The sequence below is a fragment of the Phalangium opilio genome, unplaced genomic scaffold, assembly GCF_054372755.1.
Source record: "Phalangium opilio isolate 3A_F unplaced genomic scaffold, DU_Popi_V2 ptg000093l_1, whole genome shotgun sequence".
Taxonomy (NCBI): Eukaryota; Metazoa; Arthropoda; class Arachnida; order Opiliones; family Phalangiidae; genus Phalangium; species Phalangium opilio.
Window position 1 is genome coordinate 4,823,719 of NW_028324198.1, and position 22,381 is coordinate 4,846,099.

The window sequence follows — 22,381 nt, forward strand, 5'->3', positions numbered from 1 at the left end:
CTATTTACTCTTTCGGTGGGATTTCCCTTGGGCGTATAGGGGTTGGTAAACTTTGGGTTAATTCTAAAAGCTCTGCACGTTCGCAGCCAAAGTTTCGACGTAAACTGTACCCCTCTATCACCAAGAATAGCTTTCGGAGCTCCCCACCTAGTAATAATAGACTTGAAAGCCTGCACACAGGTCTTAGCTGTAATAGTTTTAAGTGGTATCATTTCCACGAATTTAGTCATATAATCGACAAAAACTATTAAATATTTATAGTCGTGTCTACTTGAAGGGAAGGGTCCCATTATGTCAACACTAATCTGGTCCCAAGGACTTGTTATTTCAGAAGGTTGCATAAGCCCTGGCTTTTTCCTATTCCTAGCCTTAAATTGTTGGCATAGTGTGCATCCTCTAACATAATCCTGGACATCACTAACTATAGTAGGCCACCAATATCTAAATGTCACTTTACTTAGGGTCTTATCTTTGCCCCTGTGAGCTGATAGTGGGTGGTCGTGTAATAACCTCATGGCTTCTAGCCTTAAACGAGGAGGTAAATAAATTTTCTCTGGATAATTCCTGTAAGGTCTTTTATATAGAAAGTTATTTTTGAGTTCGAACGTTTTGTGCCTAACTGGGTTAGGTCCTTGCAAGGAATTAATTATAGGGGAAGCAAAAGGGTGTTCCCTTTGAGATTTTCTTACATCGTCTAATGTAAATACAGAATATACGGTTCTGGGACCTGGAGGACGTATCTAACCTGCAACAGAATAGCTAGAGGATGTTGATGAACTACTACTACTACCGGTAGAATTTTGACTTTACTACTACTAGTTGGATCCAAATTACTAGTAGAATTAGAATTAGAGGAGCTAAAGTTTATGCTTAAGACATTTATCGGGGCCCTCGATAAAGCGTCTGCTACTACATTTTCTACTCCTTTCTTATGTTTAATAGTAAAATCAAATGTTTGAAGGTACATAGCTCATTTAACTAGTCGAGAATTTGGTTCCCTAATATTAAACAACCACTGTAAAGCCTGATGGTCAGTGAGAACAGTGAATTTACGACCTTCTAGAAAGGGCCTTAACTTCTTAACCGCCCGTTAAATGGCTAAACATTCTTTCTCGCTAGTGGAATACCTTGTTTCCGCGTCTTTAAGTCCTGTACTAGCATAAGCTATAGGAACTTCTACATTGTCTTGTATTTGGGAAAGAAGGGCACCTAACCCTGCATCACTAGCATCTGTAGTGAGAATGCCCGGGGATTCCCTTCTGAAGGAAGCTAAGGGATGAGCCTTACATATTTCTTCCTTTATTCTTTCGAACGCCTGTTGCTGTTCGAAACCCCAAACAAATTTCTGATCCTTCTAAGTTTATTAATAGGGGCTACTATTTGGGAGTAGTGACCAATAAACCTATCCTGCCATCCCTAAAAATCTCTGGACTTCCTTAACATTTTTAGGAGGAGGGAATTTCTGAATAGCTTCTATTTTAGAAGGATCTATATGCACTCCTGTTTCGTTTACTATGTGAACAAATATGGTAGCTTCTTTTTGAGCGAAACGACATTTTTTTAACTGTAGGGTGAGACCCGCTTCCTTTAATCTATTTAAGACGTATTCTAAACACGTTAGCTGTTGATCCCAATCCTCGCTAAGAGAGGTTAAATCATCTAAATAGTCTATTAATTGGAAGTAATCGGCATCTCTAAAAATTTCGTCAATTAAACGCTGAAAAGAGCTAGGGGCGTTACAAAGCCCAAAAGGGAGTACATTGAACTCGTACTTTCCCATGTGAGTCACGAAAGCAGTTTTTTCTCTACTCTTAGGGTGCATTTCCACTTGCCAATACCCTGATTTAAGGTCAAGTGTAGTTATGTATTTTGGCCTTCCTACTCTAGCTAACATATCCTCTATATTAGGCAAGGGATAAGGGTCTTTAATAGTAACCTGATTAAGTTTTCTGTAATCAATACAAAACCTATAGGGTTTACCCCGTTTTGCATGATCAACTAAAACTACGGGCGAAGCCCAAGGAGATACTGAGGGTCTGATTATCCCGTCATCCAACATTTCCCTAACATGTTGTTCAATAATTTTCCTTTTCTGGTCATTAACACGATAAGGCTGAGACTTTATGGGTGGACTAGTACCCGTATGGATCTCATGGAAGACTAGTCCTGTTCTTCCTACTTTATCAGAAAACAACTCGGGAAATTTCAATAAAAGGGTTTCTAATTTATGACGTTGATCATCAGAAATAGGGGCTGCGGAAACTGCGTCCCTAATGTTATTTACAATCTCCTTATCGATTGGACCCTTTTCTGATGGTATTGAAAAAGGGATCCTTAAGTTACCCACTAAGCATTGAGATGATTCAAAATCTAATTTGACCCTATTTTCCTCAAGAAAATCTTGACCTAGTATAAAGTCACTATTGAGGGAAGGAACTATGTAGAATTTAAATTTAAATTGTTTCTCACTTTCATTTGACTTAAGAGTAAACTCAAGTTCGTGAGAACGTTTTGTAAACGTATAACGGCCGTCGCCCCAAACTACACAATCTAGTTCTTCATCTTCAGGTAATTCTGAAGAATTTCTATATTTACAGATTTTCTACCACTGATCTAGACTAACAAAAGAGGCATCGGCCCCGCTATCTAATTTAGCGTGAACTGTCGCGTGTTCAAAAGTAACGGGAATGGTAACCCTTTTATAAACTGAACCCTTCCTGACAGATTCGATCCGCAGAGGGAACGCGACACGCTTATTGTTAGGGGAATTTATTGGGCACCGAGAGAGGGACCACGAGGGACCTCTCCCGTCTGGGCTTCCCCCGACTGGATCATCATTTTGTTTGGACAATCGGGTGCAAGATGACCTGGTTCCTGACAACTAAAACAAGTGATAGAACGAGTAGATGGGTAAGACAAGGCCAATTGACAACTTAGATCTCTGGTTATAATAACTATTATAAGATCGTTGACCTCTATTTGAAGTGTTTTGACCTCTAGCTTGCGATCTAGAGTCTAAGGGTTTCAAGGGATATTCCCATTTAGGAGAAGTAGGAGGATTACAAGGGCTTTTACAATGCCCGGGGGAACACTGACTATGGGCAGAGCCCTTATTAGCTGGGCAAGAAGACTCAGCTTTAACCTTAGGTTTAGGGGGTGACTTCCTCTTTTCCCTTTTCTCAGCATTCTTTCTCCTAACTTCAATATCCTTTTCTATGGTTTTACAGGAATTCCTTAACTGTTCCATAGTGGTAAATTGTAAGAAAAGGAGGGGAGTTCTAATTTCATCTTTCAAATTGCTCTTAATTATTAACTAACTCCTTTTCGGAAAGAGGATGGGTCATCCCTAAATTCAACTTCATAACTTCCCCAAAGAAATCCTCTACCGACTCCTTATCTTTCTGACTTCTATGGTTTATCTCTATCTTAAGCTTAGAGTCAGCTTCGGAATCTCTAAACTGAACCTTATAGTGTCTCTTAAATGTTCTCCAAGCTAGATGAGGATGGGAAGGGTTTACACTACACATATCGTCATAATGACGGACTAAATCCCTATACCAATACAAGGCATGTCCTCGTAACAGGAGAGGCAATGCAGCTAACCTTTCTTCATTTGATAGCTTATGAAATTTTGCATACTCCTCAAAAGCTGCTAAAAACTCGGTGGCGTTATTGTTAGACGATCCCATAAAAGCTAACCTTTCTGGAGGTTCAATAGGGACTTTTCCCGTCTGAGGAACTGAACTTCTATTGATTAATGTAGGTAGGTCCCTAACTAATTTATCCAAACTAGTAGCTATAGCTTTATTTATTGCTACATTTTGGTTAGAATTATCTGCCAGTGTTTGGAGTAAGGGTAATATAAAGGCTTCTGGTCCTAATTGAGGGATTTGTTGGGACGGAGATATTTGGGTTCCGATAGTTCTAACTCTTGGATTAAAATTAATTAAATTCGTTAACAAAAGCCCAGCGGGTTGAATACATTTTTTAAGGGGACTCACGTGTTTAGTAATCGCGCTCGCGATTTACTTCCCCGTGAACTCCATAAAGAAGTCCTCCACCAATGTAAGCTTGAAAATGGGTTCAAATGGGAAGATTCATGCCGAATTGAGAAAAACCTAAACCAATAGGGAAATGCATTGAAAATTTAATAAAAAAGGACCAAATGGGAAGATTCTTGCCGGATTGAGAAAAAACTATACAAAAAATCAACAAAGGTTTAATGTATAATTTCCACTCTCTTCCGAGAATCGCAAAAAGAAGTGAAGCTTTTCAAGCAAAATTACATGTATTTTTGTTTAAAGCGGATCAAAACTTAATTTTAACAATTTGATCGTCAATGAAGTAAGAAGTTACGGAACACATGGGCATTGTAACGTAAAAATTGTAAAGTCAGAAGCCAAATTAAGAAATCAACTAAATGTCAGTTTTTGGCGGGAGTTTTTGGAATGGGAGTCTGACTAGATGTTCTCACATTCGATTCTCAAAACTTGATGAATCGCTGGCTTTTGTTTGCTTTCGTGGCCGGATTTAAAATACTAACTGTAAAGCCAGTTGGAATTTGGAAGGGTATTAAAGCTGCAAAACGCGCAAGAGATCAAATTGTAGTGGTTTTCTTTCATCTTTGGCGGTAATTTGGAAATGTTTATAAATTTGGAAAGTTTATGAAGAGTGGACGTAATAACCCGCCAATTCTTTTCTGTGGTGAATCCAAGAGTAAAAGTAGCATCGCAACGACCTTGATGACAAGTGGCCATTATCAGTTTAGTTTTTGATTAAGCGCTGTAATTAGTTAAGGGCCATACCAGCGCCATCGAATCGCTTTTTACTCTCTGTCCATCGGGCGGAATGTAACCGCGGCAATCAGAAGTAATGCAGGAAGCTAAGAATGAACCAAAGCATTTCCCAGGCGAGGGCGAAGTGGTCGAGCATTACTCTCGCGGATTCTTATTATAGGAATTGCTGGAAATGTCCCCCTTTATGGTCTACGCATAGCCGTGATCGTCGGACTATGGAAAAGCATGCCCTCCTTGTCTCGCCACTTTGCCTGATGATGTCAAACGCACCAAAGATCCTCGCGCGAAGGGTTTCTTCGTCAGGGACTTCCGTTGCGTAAACTAAATCCTTCACGCGGCCCCAAAGGAAGTACAGTGGTGCAAGGTCTGGCGATCTGGCAGGCCAAGGCGTGGGTCCCGCTCGACCAATCCATCTTGGGCCAAACATCTCGTCTAGATATGCCCGCACTTGACGGCCAACGTGCGGCGGTACCCCATCGTGCTGAAACCAGAGTTGCGCACGATCAGCCAATGGTAGTTCGTCCAACACATCTTGAACATCCGTTTGCAAAAACTCCAAATAACGTTCCGCGTTAAGACGAAACGGAAGGATAAATAGACCAATCAGGGTGTCGCCTAGCATACCGGCCAAATGTTTATACGCCATTCTTCTTGAAAACTTGCGTTGCTAATGAGATGCGGATTTTCGTGAGCCCAATAGTGCAAGTTGTGTAAGTTTAGAATGCCCTTCCTTGTGAACTGTGCCTCATCAGACCAGAGAATACGGCCATGGAAATGGTTGTCCGCATCATGTTGTTCCAAGAGCCATTGGCAGAACAATTGGCGCCTTGGAAAATCGAGGGGTCGCAATTGCTGCACTCTTTGGTAATGGTATGGGTGTTGATCATCATCGTGAATGGTTCGCCAAACGATCGGCTGGGGAATGTTGAGCATTCTACTTACACGTCTAGTGCTGAGAGTGGGGTCGTTAGACACCATATCCAAAACATTTTCCTCGACTGCCACTGCTCTTAATGCTGGACGTCCACGATCCACCCCTTGAATCAAAACGCTTCCAGTTGCCCGCAATCTTTCCTGTGTTCTTGATATTACGCGAGAATCTGGGTGACGTCTATTTGGAAACAATTCCGCGTAACGACGCGATGCGGCTTCGTAGTTTCCTTCACAATAGCCTAAAGCTAGTATCATATCGGTGTATTCACCGGTTGAATAAACTGCCATCAGTCGTTCTAGGCTCAAAACGCGGTTTACTAAAATAAAAGAGCGGGTTGGTTTCGTTCACTGTCTGCGCTGTTTAAAATCTAATTTGAAATAGGCTTAAGAATTGTTGAAAAGATCGGATCGTAGTCACGAGACTTTAGCATAGTAAAAGGCTGCACGTGCCATTACAAAATTTTTAAATGTCGGCGCGCGACGGTGAATATCAGTTTGAAATTTCAAGAAAACAAAAGGCTTAGCTCAAAAACAAAACAAAAATAAAAGCAGCTTTAATACCTATCGAAATTCCAACTGACTTTACAGTTAGTTGCAATCCGGCCACGAAAGCAAACAAAAGCCAGCGATTCATCAAGTTTTGAGAATCGAATGTGAGAACATCTAGTCAGACTCTCATTCCATGAGGCAAAACACGCTACACCGCCAAAAACTGACATTTAGTTGATTTCTTAATTTGGCTTCTGACTTTACAATTTTTACGTTCCATTGACCATCAAATTGTTAAAATTAAGTTTACATCCGCTTTAAACAAAAATACGTGTAATTTTGCTTGAAAAGCTTCACTTCTTTTTGCGATTCTCAGAAGAGAGTGGAAATAAAACATTAAACCTTTGTTGATTGTTTGTTAGGTTTTACTCAATCCGGCAAGAATCTTCCCATTTGGTCCTTTTTTATTAAATTTTCAATGCATTTCCCCATTGGGTTAGGTTTTTTTCAATTAGGCATGAATCTTCCCATTTGAACCCATTTTCAAGCTATGGAGTTCACGGGGAAGTAAATCGCGCGAGCGCGCGATTACTAAACACGTGAGTCCCCTTAAAAAATGTATTCAACCCGCTGGGCTTTTGATTAATTATTTAATTTTAAGTGGTCATCCGTAAATGATTCTTACCATAGCTTTAAACGGTGGCCTGGATGCCAAAATGCCATAGAACATTTTCGACTTAAAATCGCTCATAGAACCCACAGTAGTTCGGTTATACCACCATTTTAGAATCACCCTGTATATATAGATGAGATCGACACGTAAAATGAACAATTGCAATTTCGAAAATACATGGGGGTATTTAAGGAAGCATTGACGAAAAAATTAGTTAATCACAGGACATTTCACCGATGCCTATAAGCCCCATTAACCTATCCATGTTAACCAAATCTCTGGTGGTATGGTTAAGTCGGAACCCCTTAACCTTCATTTCGACGGCTGTCGATCCGGTATCAGGGTTCACAACTCGGTATGCGTAGTTCTTACATCCACCACTCGCATATTCTTCGATGTAGGCCTGGGGTCCGTACTTTTCAAGCTCATTGGTCATTTCACTGAAGAAATTACCAGTTTCGATTTCGACGCCCCCTGGTGTGTAAACGTACAGTATTGAATCAGTGTCTCTATAAATAACAGACTCACCCAAGCGTTCGAGGTAGGAATAAAGCTTAATCCTAGCCATGGCAGTGGTGTACGCTGCGATCGGAACACTGACATTTTTATTAATTGGGTCAATCTCGTTGATTTAACACCATTTAGCAACGCAAATGTCGTCGCTAACGGGTATCAACGTCTTGACCTCAATTGCTGGGTCATAGGACAAGTTAAAGAACTTCTGTGGATCTTCAAAGACTTCAACCTTGTCAAGCCGAGTCCTTTCACCAAATTTGCCCCAAAACGAATTCAAACACAGTTTGGTACGCTTGCCAGCGTTCTTCTCGATACAGCTAGGATCAAGTTTTACCCCTTCCTTTTCGTAGTACTCGGCTACGTATTGCTCTTTCTGCGCTTGGGTTACTACGTCAGAAGGCCAACCGCTACTTTCCTGTTTTAGCTTCAGAAAGCAGTTAACGTAATTGTTAAATAGCCCGCCTGATTTAGTTACGGGGTCGTACTGAGATATTTTGTACGACCAGGCTTCGTGGATTTTAACAACCACGTAACCCTTTCTAACCGCTAAATGGACTTCGTCCGCCACAAACGTCCCCCTAATAACTCTTTCCTCGTCGGAATGTGTGCAATCCCCTTAATATTTGTTTTCAGGGCACAGCTGACACAGGGCAAAGCACAATTTCCCCCCGATCTTTTGGGGTAAAACTGGGTGGAAGAGGTTACGAGGGGGGAGGATATCCAGTTTAATAAAACCTTCAATCTCGTTAATGGGTGGGAAGTTGTCTGTCAAGATCGTAGGGTGGCCGTAAGGTAGTTTACCGTATTTGTTACACCATGGATATAGACTAGTGACGTCGACATATCGAATCTCCTCTCCCGGCTTAACCTTGTGATGAAGACACAGAGCGGAAGTACGTCCCCCGAAAAATGCGTTACGGGGATTGAGCGGTTCCCACGCATCGATTTGGATATGAATAGAAGATAGAAAGGTGTTAATTTCGGGCTTTTGCTCCCTCAATTTGTGGAATACACATTCCCACATTTCGATTACCTTATACCCCAGCTCCCTAAGCCTCTTATTACAGTTCAAAGTATCAGTATAGCGGGAGTGTAAAGTTTGGGTGACGTCACCGTGCAAAACCAGGTCTCTGTTTACCGGGAAACAGGTTCTACACCCGTGCCAAAAACAACCTTGGAATTGGTAGACGACCTTTTGATCTGCGCCAAGATCGTCTACTAGAAGCCCGTGGACTTTAATGTTCAAAATTTTAGGTTCGGAATCGTTAAAAGCCGACATAATAATGACCCCGCGCTTATGGGCTTCCCACCTCAACCACTCGATGGCTACTTTAGATTGAGGGTCTTTCATTCTATAGCCGTGAGGTGGAACAATTCCAATTGAATTTGGCGCTAGGTGGTCCTTCCTGAAAACGGCGTTGCAAAGCCCGGCAATTGTCGCGGCAGTGTTAAAAGGGTTAACGTCCGCAATCTTCTCAAAAATCTCCCTGTACTTTAAGCACCCCTCTCTTAAAATCCTAACGTCCAAACGGCAATAATGTATCAATGAAACCTTTTTTGGCTTCAACTTGTTCGTTGTACCATGAAATTAAAACCGAACGTTGTTTTTCGGTTAGCCTGTCTGGCGCGTAAGATTCTAAAAGAGGCATGCTTTCCCTCAAGATATAATTAGTACTCGTAGGATCTTTTGGATCAAACACGTGTTCGGGAACAAAGTTGAAGAGCAGGTGGGGGAAATGTCCCTTATTTAAACTAGGGTCTAAGCCGAAAGTGAATACAAAGCTAGATAAGGGGGAGGGGATGAAATTTAATCTATCTATAAATGTTAAATTCTCATATCGAATTTGCATAATCTTCGTTCCCGTCATTATCACTTGAGGGCGCCACGCTTTGATGGCTAACATGGCTTTGTACAGAAATTGTAAATCGTATCCCTTCGCATTATGGGCTATAACCGTTATTTTGGGAGAATTGTGGAATTCTTGAAGATGATTTAAAAAATCCAGAACAGCATCATTTCCAAGAAACACCCGTTCTCGAGGGCCGCAGGTGGCGCAAGTAAATTGATCAGATTTCTCGAGAATGCATTGATCACAGATTGTTTGAGAAATACATAAGATAGGAGTGTGTAGGAAAGCATTAGGGTTTGAAGGGTCTTGGGTATTTTGAACACATTCGAAATCATAAAAGATAGTAACCGAAGGATGGGTCTTAGCTTTTTTAGCCGCAGGGTGGGCTTTAGAGTCGGTAACCTGCATGAAACAATAGTGGGGGTGTGGGTTGAATTTTTTACAGACGACGCAATACACTTCACCGCAGTTGTGAGGTGACTTGCGTTTCCCCATATCTATTGTTTTCGCGCATCGGGGGCATTTAAAAACCCTTTCGCAAACGGATAAGGTTTTGCTTCCACTAGCCTTATGGGCGTCAAAGCATTCTTGCCCCCTAAAGTCGCGATGGCAGGTACCGCATCTAATTTCTCCCCCCTCGCAATCTTCGGCCCTTTGACAGGAATATTAATAATTGTTGCATGCATTCTTAAAGTCTAAATGATTATATCCCACAAGGCACCTCTCGCAGAAAAAATCGAAATGGAAGAGAGGCTTAGGTTTGGTGATGACGTCAAAATGATTTTGATAGTTGAAAAGGTATAGCCGCCGCTTTGGATTACCATCGGCACCGACAATGAAATCTGCTTCCCCGAAAATACGGTGGGGGACGTTTGCTCTAACTGTAAATACTAATATTTGGTAATCAGACAAATTCGCTTGAAATCGAGGTAGAGCACCCGCCCCCGCGCATTCGTCCAATGGTATTTCCGCCGCCAGGGCTAATTCCTCCGCCATCTTCCTAAGCCTCTCTCCTGATTTTTTACTAATATCGGTACGACATAGTGTTTTGAAATCCGCCTCGAGGCTTTTGTCAAGGGGATGCATTGTATGATCCCTGTGTATTCAAGCAAAAACTAGAGAATAAGGGAGGCATAGCCGATCGTTGTTTTTGATTTGTATAATACATTTCTTCTCCCTGGCAAAAGTCTCGAAGCTACAGATTCCAATAGCCTTTCCTCGGCGAGCGCCTTGGGGCAACCTCACACGCTGTATGAATATTCCTATAGGACCAAGAAAAAACTTTGAACCCCCTTCCGAGTTATACGACTTATCCGCGACTACTTCTAATATAAATCCAATATCTATTTGGTCTCTTCTTCTAAAACTAGTCCGCGGTTTGAATGCCTAGATTACTAATGCTTGTCATTGAATTTGCAATCATGTCATCGGGTAAACAGTCGTCCAAAACGTATTCTAGGAAGTCGCTTACAGATTCAACGATGTTATTGTCAAATCGTACTTCCATTTCCCATTCATCAAGATTAAAATTGGGGAAGGACACTACCCCGCTAGAAAGTACGTTTACACCTGGTGGTGCAACTAGCGGAGATGGCGGTGGAGGAGTAAGAACCCCACCCCCTACCTGTCCTTCCCCTTCATCCATTGACTCATTTTGAGATGGTGGGGTACAATAACCGTCTAACAGGGAGCCCAGTCAAAAATGTAAATTCCTTATAGGAAAAATAGGATCTTTTTTCTGGAATTATAGGATTTTATAGGAGAAAAAATGTGTTTTTATAGGAAAATATAGGACTAAAAATGCTCATATATAATAGAATTTTGGCTTAAACTAAATACAAAAATCTCAAATAATAACAAATTAGATTTTTCTTTGAAAAGAGTAGTTTAATTAATTATAATATTATTATTTTAGTATTATATTTTATTTATTAATGTAATTAAAAAAAAAACCCTGAGCGAGCGAAGCGAGCTCCGCAATTTCGGTGTCTAGTCCAATGTGAATGTGATCTTGGGATAAATTTTGAAAAATTTTATACTAAACTATACGAAAACTTGTACTAAGTCAAAAATATAGGATATTATAGGACCTTTCATGAAATTACAGGATAAAATAGGACAGATTCAAAAATATAGGATTTTATAGGAATTATAGGACCGCTGGGCTCCCTGGTCTAAGAAAGAAACATCGTCGTTTTGAAACGCCTCTTCCAGAGGGGACAAAGGAGTAAGAGGGCTATTGTTGGCCCTAGACTGCGGGGTAATGTTAAACATAGACGGGGGTGTAGAATAGTTTGCCATAAAAGTGTCATCGGCATTTAAAAAGGCTATTTCTAACGAGTCTGGAAAGTCGCCTAAAAAACTATCAACTTCAATAGGGAGTTCAATTTCTACACTAGAGTTGGCCATTGCGATAATTTAAAAATACAAATACAGCAAAATACTAATAATAAAACTTAACAGGCATAAATAATAATACTAAAACACAAAAATATACTAAAACACTAATGCTAAAACAATAAAACACTAATGCTAAAACAATAAAACAGTAATGTACTTATAAAAAAATTGAAAGTACTTATAAAAAAACAGTCAAATACTAAAACAATAAAGTACTTATAAAAATTGAAAGTTCTTATAAAAAAATTGAATAAAAATTGAAAGTTCTTATAAAAAAATTTAAAGTTCTTATATAAAAACTAAGTTAAAAATACTAAAACACTTGTAAAACTAAATGAAAATACTAAAACACTTGTAAAAAAATTAAAAAACTAAGTTAAAATGAAAATACTAAAACACGTATAAAAACTAAGTTAAAAATACTAAAGCACAATGATATGGGCACGCAATAACTCACACGTTTTGTTTGGGAGCAGAAGATTTCTTGGCTTTCATCAACAGCGGTCAGAAGTAAACTGATGAGTAGCCTAGAGTGATCCGCTCTTTTATACTTTCGTGATACAATTAGAGAAAAATAGATCCCTTTCAATGTCATAAACATGTCTTAACACGTTTGGGCTAGTCCTAAAACACTCTAAATATAAATTCCATTTATAACAATACAACTGGTTCGACCACGCCCCCTTTTAAGGTCCTAAACCATCTGGTATGGGATCCAATTAAAGAATTGACAAAATAAATTCTTTTGTTCAAGTTCAGCCCTCTTTTATGGCCATAGAAGTCTTGGAATGACCCCAAAAGACAAAGGGAATAGATGCTTTTGTTCAAGTTCAGCCCCCCCCCCCTTTTCAAGGTCATAAATCAACCTGTGGGGTGGCCCAATTAAAGAAAAATAAATTCCAATGCATCTCAGGGACCCGAGGTCATTCACCCCTCCCTAAAGCCATAAATGATTTTGAGGAACTGTCAAAGACCAAATTGAAAATAGGAATGATTTTGATAAATTTAGTTAGAATTTATTTCAACGAGGTTTTATCAAGACTGTAGTAGGTATAATAGCATTACAAAGAACAAATTAAGGAAAAAAATATATTTATTTCGAGTTACATTTCAAGTTTTTGACTGGTTCTTTTATAATTTAGAAAGGTAATGAGGTATGGAATATATTACAATAATAGGATCTAACTTTCATGTCGCAAAAGTTCTTGAATAAACATTTCAATTATAGCTTTCTCGAGATTAACGCGTTTAATTCTTAGTACAATATCGTCATTCGGAGTAAGTGTTGTTGGTATCGGTTGGGTTGGCGGAATGACATTTTCTTTCTCCCACTCTTCTTGAGGGACATCTCTGTACTTTCTCTTTGGTGGCATGTCTTTAGTCAGTGGGTTTTGGATGAATATAGGCATGTTATTTGTTGGTAATCCTTGAAGTAATGGACAGTCTGCCTTGAATTTCTGATGCTCCTCGAAAACATTATCGTTAGGTTCCCATCCTCGTAGCGTTAAGTCACAAAAATGGCATTTAACAGCGTCCGTCCCCGAACTTAAATAGTAAAACCCATGACGGGCTAGTTCTGACGGTTTTACAAACGTACTCGCAAATGCCCCAAACGTTTCTAGACGGGTAATTTCACGATTCATCTTATCCTGGCGGTGTCTAACAATCAAATGAGGTCCTGACCAAATCAGCCTCTATTTATACCCCAAATAAGGGGATGAAAGGTTAGATTGTAATGGATGCTGTTACTAAGCAGACGTTAATTCGCGAAGCTCTTTCAAAGCCAGGGAAAATAGTGGCAGTTACTTTCATCCTAGTAACTGTATTCCTAGTTGAATTTGCATTTTGGTATTTTAAAAATATTACTTTAATTTCGGGTAACGCGACAAAGACATAACATGTTGAGACTTGTCAGGATAATGCCTTCAGGGCAAACACTTGGAAACAATTAAATGTTTCGTGGTAGGAAGAGTCACCGACTAACAAAGCAATAAATCCGAAAATAGATTCCATTCATAACAATACAACTGATTCGACCATACCCCTAAACCCATTAAAGCACGTCTTTATAGGAAAAATAAAAACGGATGGGGATAAATTCTTTTGTTCAAGTTCTGTCCCTTTTTATGGCCATAGACCAGTCTGAACGATGTTACGTATAAATATTACGTATAAATAAAAAGCCGATGGAATGTCTTAACACGTTTGTGTGAGTCATAAATCACTCAGATTCCATTGTTAACAATACAACTGGTTTAGCTACGCCCCCTTTTAAGGTCCTAAACCATCTGGCCAATAAAGGGCAATAAAAAAGCACCATTCAATATACCCTCAAGCTAATTATCAACCCCGCACTCTCAAGAAAATCTCGCGATAAAGATCATTCAGTCCTCAGCTTTTAAACCGTAAAGACCTCCCGTAAGAATGTCCACCAAAGTAGGAGGTCGTGTTTTAGATTACCGCGTGAACGCCCGTGTTAGACTCGGGGCTGAATGCTCGGTGGTGTTTGGGGTCAATGGATTTGAGCCAAGCTTACTTTTGACAAAGAAGGACGGGACTATTCTCGCAATCTCGGAAGACGTTTTGACGGAATTTATGGAGGAGTGGACGGAGATATATTCAGCTATAGAAAGTGGCGACTGGGGTAATTATCGTTACTTGAACTTGAAAATAAAAATAACCGTTATGGAGGGGAGTATAGTATTCGACGATGGCAGCGTATTCACTCTAACAAAGGCCGAAGCAGGGAAACTGAACGAGAAATTTAGTTTTATGAGCTTTCACTTCAAGCTTTTAAACGATCAAGCCGAAGTTATTAAATGCATGTACGAAGCTATTGTAAAACGCATGAATGATATATATCAAAATTATTATGTAAGTCGCGGTACTATGTCGCACAATGATAACGACCGTGTAAAAAATTTCCTAGCTGCGTGTATAGTTCCTTCGAGCATTTTCGAAGATTTTTGTAACTTGGTTCGTGACAAAAACTTGACGCGTAAACTACATTTGCTTAAATAACGACGCGTACATTCGCGAATTAATTGGAATTGATTGTGTTCATTAAACGTTTTTGACTTAAATTCTGATTCATAATAATAATAAGCCTAGAATAACCTAGCATAAGCCTACCAGGATCTACAATACCATAAGCCTAGCATAAGCCTATCCCTACAAGTACCAGCCACGTTAAGTCATAAAAAATTTGCCATGACGTCATACCAATACACTAAAAATAAATTCAAATTTCCCGCCAACACCATCACATGACGTCATCAATTTCCTCCCTCCCCCCCAACACCTTCACGTGACGTCATCAATTCCCCCCCCCTTCCCCCCCAACCCCCAGGATGACGGTATAGAACAGGTTTTACCCCCCCTGAAGGGGGGGAAGAAGGGGGTAAAACCTGTTCTATACCGTCATCCTTACTCTCTGACATTGCACCCTATTGTGTGTTTCATGTACTATGTTTGACGTATATTCACTTCGTAAATTTCCATCTAATTTGGCTGTATGAAATTCTAAAAATAAAACCATATGATCCAAATCCTACATCTATTCAATATTTAAGTTTAGTTCTTCTTACAATTAAAATAACTTCCAATTTACACCTTGTCATAGCTGAATTCTAAAAATAAACCATATGATCCAAATTCTACATCTATTCAATATTTAAGTTTAGTTCTATTCTTTCAATTAAAATTACTTCCAATTTACACCTTGTCATAGTTGAAATCAATTGAACACAAGTTTAGACGCAGTAACAAGCGTCACTTGCCACTGATTATCATATTATTAGTATTGATCTAAATCTAGTGGAACAAGCATTTAAAAATGAATTGTCCAGTAAATATAAAAATAATTACTTGAATGTACAGTTGATGAAGGAAAATATGTTAATGTATGATGAAGTCTTCTGAATTGAATTTGAGTAAATAATCAATTATCAACCCTATTGCTGTTAACGTTGCAAAAGTGCAGGGTTAACTTAACATGATCTGGAAAATATGTTAACGAATGATCTTTCAATAATTAAATGGAATACTGACAATATTCACAACAATTTAGGAGGATAAGCAAACGCCAATGTGAATATAGCAAAAAAATAACACTGTGTGAACAAAGCGGTTTAACGTTGTAAATTCTGCGCAAATGTAAAAATGATCGTTGTCAAACTTACTGCCAACCACAGAGGCATAAGAGCCTATATATTTAAGGTGGTTACCGCCACTAACTATCCTTGACTCAAAACGGGTAATAATGAAATTTTTTACTTCAAACTATGGATCTTGAAAGAACTTCAGTGCGAATAAACCGATAATACAGAGTCTAAGTACGAATATGCTATCAACCGTTTGTTTGTACAATGAGAGCGTCACATGAAACATACTATACGGAGCAGAATATTCACCGAAGATGGTTAATAAAATAATGCAGTTTTAAATCTCCCACCATGGAACGACCTGCCATAGAGTATAAACACAAGCTTGGAGAAGATTGGTAGCAACTTGACCAGCTGAAATTTTCCATCGAGTAAGGAGGATGATGGGCCTGGACTACTGGAGGGGAAAACGTGCACAGGTGGTTGCGTGATCGAGTTGGCTATGGCTGAGTGGCCCCAGCGAGTGCGACTGCTACAAATAAATTTTTTCAGTCTCAATGTTTTGGTCTACATTTGAGCTGAACTGAACTGGATGTGAAGTTCGTCCTATCACGGCACGCGTGCTTCTAATTCAGAAAAAGACATTCACTTCACTCGTGAAAGCTTATAGGTAAGCCTAATTACATTTTTAAGAGTTTTGGGTTTTCTTATTTTCAGCTGTGAAGTTTGCTAAGCATCGTTTCAGTTGGCTTGGGTTTGACGCTTTTCTAAAAGCAAACTAAGCTGTACATTGCAATTTCTTAGTGTCTTTTTAAAGGTAAGAAAATTTTTCTTGCTTCATTGTTTGTATTTGTGTTTGTGTTAATGTGTGAGAGACCTTTTTTCGTGGTCCAACAGAGAGACCTATTTTCGTGGTTCAACAAAGAGACCTTTTTTCGTGGTCCAACAGAGAAACCTTTTTTCGTGGTTCAACAGAGAAACCTTTTTTCGTGGTTCAACAGAGAAACCTTTTTTCGTGGTTCAACAGAGAAACCTTTTTTCGTGGTTCACCAGAGAGGGAGTCCTTTCTTGCTTAAAAAGAAGCCTTTCTGGCTCTGAAAAAGAACTAAAATGGTTTCGCTGCTACGTGCTAAGAAACAAAAAAAGCGCTTACAATATTTAAAGCAAATTGCGTTGAAAGACCAAGCTCAGGCTAGGGTAAATAAGATTTTGGAAAACTCAGTATCAAACCGAGTTAGGTGTAAAAGGTACTATTTAAAAAAAACAGCTCTCTCAGAGTAAAAATTCGAGTGATGGACGTAATCGTAAGTCTTTATTGACAAGTTCAACAAAAATTGAAAAGGTTTTGCAGGCCCCTAAAATATGTGGCACTTCGCGACAAAGAAAAGGTGGTGCGAATCCTGCCAACTATTATGTTAAAAAAATCTCCTTCAACAAAGGAATTTTTAAAACAAAAAATAAAAAGATGATTGCCGAAAGTTTCAAGAGGTTTTTGATCACGCGACTTACGGAACGTTTGCTGTCAACAAAAACTTCTGCTTATTCATGTAAAAAGCAAAGTTCCAAATTTACATCCCACAAACTCCAATGCCAGTTGCTATCTGGAAAAACATTTCACCTAAAAAGGCAAATATATTCGGCCTTCCAGGCAAGACGTTCGTTACTTATTGAAGATTTCAAAAGTTTTGCCAAGAAAGTCAAGAAATTGGATTGGTAGATAGTGACAATTTTATCAAAGTCATTGGAGGAAAAAGGCTTCACAATAATCTCGAAGAAGCTTTTTATCACTAGACAACATATTTTACTTTGGGGAATGATGGCAGAATTTTAAAAAACCAGGACCACGAAAAGCGCTATGAAAAAATTTTGCGGTTCAACGAAAATGGTCTTGTAATAAAGGTGCTACGAGAAAGCTCTCGTCGCGGCGAAAAAGTTAATGAATTATGGGTTGATGAAACTGGTAATTTTATTGACCAGAAAAGACTGAACAGAGGCATTGAACGCTGCTTGCAAGTTAATGATTTCGGTGTTGTCACGAATTAATTCAATGCAGTAGAAAACGTTTCAAAGGACAAAAATCCCAAAGCGAATATCGTAGTTAACGAATCTGGGTTTATTGAAACCAAAGAAAAAGCTTCGTATTGGGAATGCAGTGACATTTGCAACGTTAGAGAGCGGACTATTTTTAAAGTCATAGCTTTCATTAACCAGGCGGCAAAGGCCAGTGATAGCGTCCTAAATGAACTTTTTAGTTCTAATTTTGACGTTTGCTCCTACAAAAATAAGTTTTGCCAAAAATCCGTGGTCAAATTGCCATTGGACGATTCAGATTTTGAAGTGAAAGTTCTGCCGTATCTTGGTCATTTTTACCTCTCCGAGTGACGTATGTCACGTGAGAGGTATTACACCGGCCGTGTCTGTCTGTGTGTCTGTCTGTCTGTCAGACCCCACGTGACCGCGTTCGCAGTTTACAAATCGGAGCAAACAAATACCCGATTTCCGGAACGCGTTCGCGGTTCACGGAAATTTGGTCATTCATCTACCAACACCAGTCTTTACTAACTGGCTTCTAAGGACCACAATCTGCTAGTCTTTGTCCATCCCACATGGACACTAGTCTGTACGTGCTTTCTTCCAAGCACCACCAACTTCTGTTCTTCGTCAATTCCACATTGACACCAGCTTCTATACACTACCATCTTCTGTTCTTCGTCAATTCCACATTGACATCAGCTTCCATGCACCACCATCTTCTGTTCTTCGTCAATTCCACATTGACATCAGCTTCCATGCACCACCATCTTCTGTTCTTCGTCAATTCCACATTGACACCAGCTTCTATGCACCACCATCTTCTGTTCTTCGTCAATTCCACATTGACACCAGCTTCAATGCACCACCATCTTCAGGTCTTTTGTCCATTCCACATGGACGCCAATCAGTACATTCTGCTTCTTCCCCTCCGTCATTGTTTGGTTTCAAGATATACGCGGCGATCGGCTAGGGTTACGAGAAACGTCTAGCCTCCCAATGGCAGGGCTTCCACCATCGGTTCACGCAAATGCGTTTTTATCTATTATTTGGTTTTAAGATATACGCGGCGATCGGCTAGGGTTACGAGAAACGTCTAGCCTCCCAATGGCAGGGCTTCCACCAAAGGTTCACGCGAATGCGTTTTTATCTATTATTATAATGGAATCGAAATGTATATATACCCCAAAATTTGAAAAAAGCGGGCAAGAGGGGTACCCTTCACTTTAAACGTCAATATTAGCAAAGTTTCGAAAGATAATAGGAACAACTTTATTTTAAACGATTTAACTATTTTTAAAGTTATTTACTGGCGATTAAAATAATTAAAAATAATTATATTTATTTAAATATTAAAGATAAACCCAAGTACCGAAGTCGTTAAATCATTGCCTCCTATATCTATCAAGGCCCGTGCATTGCGTTATATTTCGTACATTGTCTCTTATATCTTTTTAGGCCCGTGCATTGCGTTATATTTCCTACATTGCCTCCTGTATCTATCAAGGCCCACGCATTGTGATATATTTCCTTCATTGCCTCCAATATCTATCTAGGCCCGTGCATTGCGATATATTTTTGAGAACAACAACCAAAATGGGAAGCTCCTCTCAGAACCATAATAATTTGTTTTCTCTGTTATATGAAATGAAAATATGGATAATATTTTCGGCAATTCGATTTGAATGGCTCTTTCTGATGTATCATTCTCTCAGCACTGTTCATAATGGACAGGAACGTAGAGATTCGAGACACTTGGAATTACGATAGTGTTTCAAATCCTCTGTAATGAGGGCTTAACGACTTGGAGTGACTGGAAAGATAGATACACATCCTATTTTTTAGTTGTACCATGCGTACCACAATGTTGCCAGGCGTTTATTGAAGGATGCTTGGGTACTTGGTACAGACTGTTACGTCTACCAAGTTTCCTAGCATCCAAGAATAAATAGGATTCATAGAAGCCAGTGTTATGGGCATGTCATGGGTCAAGTCGTTAAATATATCGACGCAGTTAAATAGCTGATGGCATTATTTTATCCACTTTCTCATTGCGTTTCGAGTGGAAGTTCAACTTTGGCACGGACGACAGATGGCGCTCTTAACCTTCTGCTTCTACCCCCAAAAATCGCTGTTGTCTGCTCGTTTTCCCCTTCCGCGCTTTTTCGTTATAAACTTATGATTTAACGAACTGTTAAGATAAAATTTCATATTTCCTTAAACAGATAAGCTTCTACTCCTTTCATCTTACTCCCAGTTAGATTTAACCTTGTTAAAACATAATCAGATGAATTTGAGTTATAATGTCGTAAAATCCTGTGCATACAGTTACCTAGGAGTGATAGAGACATTTTTACCGATGTCTAGAGATGTTAAGCTTAAGCGAAATTGTTTTACGTTTGAATAAAAATACCGTTTCCAGTAGTGGGTTTATAGTACTCCTTGTTTGTGAAAGATTAGTGTAGCTGTAGAGCGTTGTTGCTGTTTAGTTTATACGCCCCCTAGGCCTATTTGTGAAAGACCTTTTTTACGCACTTTTATCATTCTTTATTTGAAAAAAGTGTTGGCAATGTATATTTTTTAAATATGACGGAATTGCTGTTGGTATGATAGCGCCCTATTAGCGGAAAAAACCTTTTTTTAAACAGTTGATTCATTCTTTGATAGAATTTCGAAGGAAGCAGTTAAGTTTTAAATTTGCTCTATTAATTTTGTTCGGCAAATAATATAATTAAGCCTTGCGTATTACTGAAGGAGATTGATTTTGCCAATCTTTGTGAGTATTTAACTGTTTAATAATTATTTTGGTTAAGTGGGAGCCTAGCTTATGTGTGATTGGGTTGTGGCTTCCATGATTTGGGCACATTTGCTTTTTGTGTGGCGAGGTATGATTCAGCTTTGATATGGACAAATGTTACAAATCGTACTGGTAGACTAAGAATGCGGTTGAGGTATAGCGAAAGAGTAGAGTTTCCACAGCAATTGAGAGATATTGAAAAGGCTTGAACAATAGACTATTTTAAAATTCAATTCCTGCACTTGCAAAGAATTAAAAAAAGCGATAGATGCATATATTTAGGTTGTTTAAGGGGTAGTGATAGTCATCTCCACTCGGAGAGGTAATATTTTGGCTTTCCCAACTTGTTCCTATTGCTCTGAAAGCGAAGAATGCGAGAGTTACTTGAGAGCCTTCAGAGAATTGGCTCCGCATTACTCCGGGATTAGAACTATTTTAAGTAAAATCTACTCTGTTCGAGCGTTGCTTAACGCTTTATCAACATTGCCTGGGGGAATAGCTCAGTGGTAGAGCATTCGACTGCAGATCGAGAGGTCCTTCGTTCAAACTCGTGTTCCCCCTGTAACAGCACGGATCATTGCCTTTATTTTAGTTAATTAGACATTACGGTTATGAACAAGGGGGAATAGCTAAGTAGTAGAGCATTCGACTGCAGATCCAGAGGTCCTTGGTTCAAACCCGAGTTCCCCCTGTAACAGCACTGATCATTGCTTTTATTTTAGTTAATTATGCATTACGGCTATGAACAAGAGGGAATAGCTCAGTGGTAGAGCATTTGACTCAGATCGAGAGGTCCTTGGTTCAAACCCGAGTTCCCCCTGTAACAGCACGGATCATTGCCTTTATTTTAGTGAATTCGACATTACGGTTATGGACATTGGGGAATAGCTCAATGGTAGAGCATTCGACTGCAGATCGAGAGGTCCCTGGTTCAAACTCGTGTTCCCCCTGTAACAGCACGGATCATTGCCTTTATTTTAGTTAAATACACATTACGGTTAAGAGAAAGGGGGAATAGCTAAGCGGGAAAGCATTCGACCGCAGATCGAGAGGTCCTTGGTTCAAACTCGTGTTCACCCTGTAACAGCACGGATCCTTGCCTTTATTTTAGTTAATTAGACATTACGGTTATGAACAAGAGGGAATAGCTCAGTGGTAGAGCATTCGACTGCAGATCGAGAGGTCCTTGGTTCAACTCCGTGTTCCCCCTGTAACAGCACGGATCATTGCCTTTATTTTAGTAAATTTGACATTAGGGTTAGGAAAAAGGGGGAGTAGCTCAGTGGTAGAGCATTCGACTGCAGATCGAGAGGTCCTAGGTTCAAACCCGAGTTCCCCCTGTAACAGCACGGATCATTGCCATTATTTTAGTTAATTAGTCATTACGGTTATGAACTAGAGGGAATAGCTCAGTGGAAGAGCATTTGACTCAGATCGAGAGGTCCTTGGTTCAAACCCGAGTTCCCACTGTAACAGCACGTATCATTGCCTTTATTTTAGTGAATTCGACATTACGGGTATGGACATTGGGGAATAGCTCAATGGTAAAGCATTCGACTGCAGATCGAGAGGTCCTTGGTTCAAACCAGAGTTCCCCCTGTAACAGCACGGATCATTGCCTTTATTTTAGTTAATTAGACATTACGGTTATGAGCAAGGGGGAATAGCTCAGTGGTAGAGCATTCGACTGCAGATCGAGAGGTCCTTGGTTCAAACCCGAGTTCCCCCTGTAACAGCACGGATCATTGCCTTTATTTTAGTTAAATAGACATTACGGTTAAGAGAAAGGGGGA

General features: G+C 39.6%; 1 non-coding gene across 1 annotated transcript; it reads left to right on the plus strand.

Moving 5' to 3' along the window:
* Positions 1-22,245: 22,245 nt before the first annotated feature.
* TRNAC-GCA (transfer RNA cysteine (anticodon GCA)) lies at positions 22,246-22,317 on the plus strand. The gene has a single exon. It is a non-coding gene; the product is annotated as a tRNA-Cys (tRNA).
* The last annotated feature ends 64 nt before the right edge of the window (positions 22,318-22,381 follow it).